A 5043-nucleotide genomic window follows, 5' to 3' on the forward strand; every position below is an offset into this window, starting at 1 on the left:
TCAGACCAGTAGGACCCATTTTGGACTTCTGACCTCCAGAACTGTTAGGATAATACGTTTGCACTGTTTCAAGACACCAAGTTTGTGGCAATATATTACAGCAGCAATAGGAGATGGATACAAAAGGTACGTTAAGAAGTGATCTCTCCCACTACAAAGCAACTTGGATTTACGCAGGACACCATCCAAGCTTCCTTTAATTTCATGGGTTTTCTCCCTCAGAATTCCCTTAAATATTCCCCTGGCATATTTTATTTTTTCTTTAACTTTTAAAGATGTAAAAGTTACACATGTGAGGTTTTGAAAGTGAAACAATCCTCCCAGGCTAAAATACCAGTCCCTGTTCCAAGTCTTCTCACTCTCACTCTGGGGTTCCATTCCTCACGGAGAATCATTCTCAACATTTTTAAGCTGTTTCTTCTAAGGAATATGCTTATCATGCTGTGATTTCTTGGTTTTTCGGTTTTGACATTATCTGCTGATTTTTCTACCCTAAAATAATTCTTAATTCCTCTATGGTTTTTTATTTCCTCTAACCTGCCCACTTCTCTTTCACCCACTTTTGCAATTACATCACAATTATATATCACAATTTTGGTTAAATGAATAAGTGTTTATTAAACACTTAATATATAACTATCCCTCCTAGCTAAGCCACAGAATGTAACAAAGCTATATTTCATTTCTGGGATTCAATTTTTGGGATTTTTGGAGGGAGCAGTTAATAATTTCCTTTTACCTGATATTACTTCTTCCCCTCCCTCTCCAACATAGGTGTAAAAATCCTATACTTACTATGAAACACACCAGGCAATCGGCCCCTTCCGTTTTCTTCTTAGAGACAGTCGTGTTGGAGCCTCCTGGCGCTCCAGCCCTAGTCTGCATTGGTTGCCTACTAGGTTGTGGTCTCCTGTCAACGTCACCCGGAGAATTACCTCTGCCTCTGTTCTGTGCAGGGTCCCTTGTTTCCTCGATCCCTCATCTTCCTCTTTCTTAGTTTACTGCCTTAGCTGTTTGTCAGATAGCATCTTAATGGTGCTTGTCAAAAAACGTCTTTGGCCGGGCGTGGTGGCTCACGCCTGTAATCCTGGCACTCTGGGAGGCCGAGGCGGGCGGATGGTTTGAGCTCAGGAGTTCAAGACCAGCCTGAGCAAGAGCGAGACCCTGTCTCTACTAAAAATAGAAAAGAAATTATACGGACAGCTAAAAAGATACATATATATATACAAAAAATTAGCCGGGCGTGGTGGCGCATGCCTGTAGTCCCAGCTACTCGGGAGGCTGAGGCAGGAGGACCGCTTGAGCTCAGGAGTTTGAGGTTGCTGTGAGCGAGGCTGACGCCACGGCACTCACTCTAGCCCGGGGAACAGAATGAGACTCTGTCTTAAAAAAAAAAAGTCTTTGTTGGGGACAAATAGATGGAGGGTACATAGGACCTCTCTGTACTATTTTTTGCAACTTCTTGTGAATCTATAATTATTCCAAGTTGAAAAATTTGAAAATTTTGTTTTGCTTCATTCTTGGCTGAAAATGTGGGCATGGAGTTCTAGGCTGAAATAATCCTCAAAATTTTTAGGGCATAATTTCCAGGATAGCTTTTGACAAGGAGGGTGCTCTGTTAGTCCTCATAGCGACGTTCAGCCAATTCTTGTGGCTTTCGGTGCATTCCTTACTCCCACCTCCCGAGGAACTCAGTGTCTCTAATTTTAGAGCCTTTCCAGAGTCCTGGGGCACAGATGGTCTTGCCACTCGCCTGCTCTGGTGCAGGCTGTTCCAGTCTTCTCTGCTCGGCCACATTACCCCATCTGCGTTCCATATTACAAACCTGTGTTGAGCTTCCTTTTTGCTGTTTATTTCTGATGTTTTTTTGTCCTTGTAGTTTATGCCTATTTATTTATTTACTGCCATTTTGATTTCAGAAGGGAGTAGAGATGTGTGTGTTCCATCTCTCATGTTTAGCCAGATAAACTGATACAAACCACAGTTCTAGAAGGGACTCTGACCCTCTAGAAATTTTAGATGATAATCTAGAAGAAAAAGTCAATTACTTAGTCTTACAGAAGCATACCATTATTTAATGTGGGCTATACATACACATTATATGCCTTTTTATGATTAGTGTAATATATTCACCTTAAGAATTGAACTATATTACTCTGTAGTGATAGAGTGAATTCTAACACAATTCTGTAACAACTAGTCCTTAAATAATCTAGTCCTGAAAAACACCATTATGGAAAGCCAATTAGAGTGACCTGTTAAAGGCCTTAAACTGTCTACTTTGGCAATAGAATAAGTAAAAATTAACCCTCAAAAAATTATGCATAAAAATTTCTAACATCTGGCACAATTTGAATTGCCTGCTGACAATTTTATTCCTTCCTTCGATTTCTAAGAACTCATTTTAAAAGGTTAAGTTAGTAACAATTGCCAGGCTAAACACAGTGAACACAGGCTAGCAAAGGCTATAATTTATATATTATACATGTAGCCGTTTGCCCTTCTTATTAGTCAGAGTTCTCCAGAGAGACAGAACCAATAGGACAGATACAGCCACCTGAGAGGGGAATTGGTAGGGGGATTGGCTCATGCCATTACAGAGTGAAGCCCCACAATAGGCCACCTGAAAGCTGGAGACCCTGGGATGCCAGTAGCATGAGTCAGTCCAAGTCCGAAGGCCCCAGAAACAGGGAAGCTGATGGTGGAATTCATAGTTCAAGGCCAAAGGTCTGAGAACCTGGGGGCCTCTGGTGTAAGTCCTGGAGTCCAAAGGCCAGGGGGCCTGGAGTTCTGAGGTACAGTGACAGAAGAAGAGTATGTCCCAGCTCCAGCAGATAGCTTGACATAGTCACCTTTTCTGTGTTTTTGTTCTCTCCTGGCCCCCCGCAGATTGGATGGTGCCTGCCCACACTGAGGGTGGGTCTTCCACACCTAGCCCAAGGGAAAAGCCCAAGCTGAAGTGGGTGCCCTGTGGGCTTCAGAGCTCCTTGAGAATACCGTCCTCTTTGGCTGTCCACCTATTCCCAAGTTCTGAACATAACTTTTTGGATGATCCTGCCGACTTCAAGACATCCCACAGGATCTTCTGGCTACAAGAACTTCTGGTCATTAGAACAAGAGCCTTGGATCTGGTCTGACCACCCTTGAGAACCCTGAGAGTAAGGGGCATCAGTCAGTGGTGACTAATCCTGGCACCCAAGGACACCCTAAGGGGCTCTACATATCACAAACCAGTCCTTCCTTCCACTTGTGATAGAAAAGAACAAAGAGGAACTGGAAAACACTGTGCTATGTTTTAACACTTACTAGATACTTGTCTTAGCAATAAACACAGAGGAATAGAAGTAAAAATGAATTACACCTTATTCATGGGAAGTGCTACACAATCTATCATGTGAAATTAGGAGTAAATGAACCTAATTTTCTTTCCAAAGGAGATAATTCCAAGTAGACAAATCTTCCAAACTACACTGCAGATCTCCAAAGACTCTAAGTTATTCCCTCCGTCTCAATATTAGAGATGGAAAAGCACGGTTTCACATTTTAAATTACTGACACGATCAAAAGTCATGTGAGAATGGTGATCACTGAAAATGAGCAGTGTTTATGTTTAAAATACAGGGGGGATACAATGAAGGACCTTCTCTGGGGAGTGCACGGGGCTCCCTTCCACCCCACCTACACACGCCTCGTTTGGGGAACTGCCAGATGTTCTGTCTCTGCTGAATCATTAACAATCACAGAGGCTCCCAGAGGCTTCGAGTGTTTATAGCATCACGTGAGAAAATGCAAAAGCTATAAACCAGACACTGGTGATTTTTTTAACTCTTAGAACAAGGTAAGCAGGGAGAGCCCTGGATGTTCGGCAGCTCTGAGGATAGCTCACCTGTGTCTCTTCTGATGACACTTCTGCTGAACGTGACACAGCAAGCTAAGTGGGCAATGAATTCCTCACCTAGGTTTTAGTGATTATAGAATATAACTTCCTCTATGATTCCTGCATTTCTGTTGGTACTGAATTATGTCCAGGCACAAGCTACAGATTGAGCCCTGACAGGTAAAGGTCCTGTCTGGTGGCTGGCACTGGCATCTTAAAGCCTCAGAGAGAGAACTTAGGCACAGCAAAACCTGGAAATTAATCCTGCCAACTTTCTCCTATGAGACTGGTTTGTCTGAGGCCACACAATTAATCAGTAGCAGAGCTGGGATTATAACCCAGGTCTTCTGATCCTAGTATGTTGTGTTCTCCCCTGCACCACACTGTTTATTTTAGATGTATGGTCAATATTTGAAAACAAGTTAGTTTTAAACTGAAAGTTTTGCTCCAATGCAGAATTCAAATGCTAAGAAAAATACTCAAACTAGAATTACAACATGAGTAATATCAAACCAACAACTCCACACAATGACTGCCTATGCCAGGTGAAAGGACACATAGGCTAGTGGCAGAATTTTTTTTTAATAACAGCTTTATTGAGATATAATTCATACCATCAAATTTTCCCTTTTTTATAATTCAGTGGTATTTAGTATATTCAGAGTTGTGCAACCATCACCACTACATAATTTCAGGACATATGCATCACCCCAAAGCAAACCCTGTATCCATTAGCAGTCAATTCCCATCCTTCAACCCCAACCCCCTGCCAGAACCTGGCAAGTACTGATCTATTTCTATGGACTTTCCTATTCTGGACACTTCAGATAAATGCAATAGTATAACATATAGTCTTTTGTGTCTGGCTTCTTTAACATACGTTTTCAAGGTTCATTCACATTGTAACATGTGTCAGAACTTCATTCCTTTTATGGGTGCATAATATTCTGTTGTATGGCTATACCACATTTTGTTTATCCATTCATCGGCTAGTGAACTTGGATTATTTTTACCTTTTGTCTAATATGAATATGCTACTGTGAACATTCATGTATAATATGGACATCTTTTGTATGTGGACATATGTTTTCAATTCTCTTGGGTATATACTTGGGAGTAAAATTGCTGGGTCATATGGTAGCTCTTATTTTTAACTTTTTGAGGAA

Source organism: Lemur catta, chromosome 22 (assembly GCF_020740605.2).
Source record: "Lemur catta isolate mLemCat1 chromosome 22, mLemCat1.pri, whole genome shotgun sequence".
Lineage (NCBI taxonomy): Eukaryota > Metazoa > Chordata > Mammalia > Primates > Lemuridae > Lemur > Lemur catta.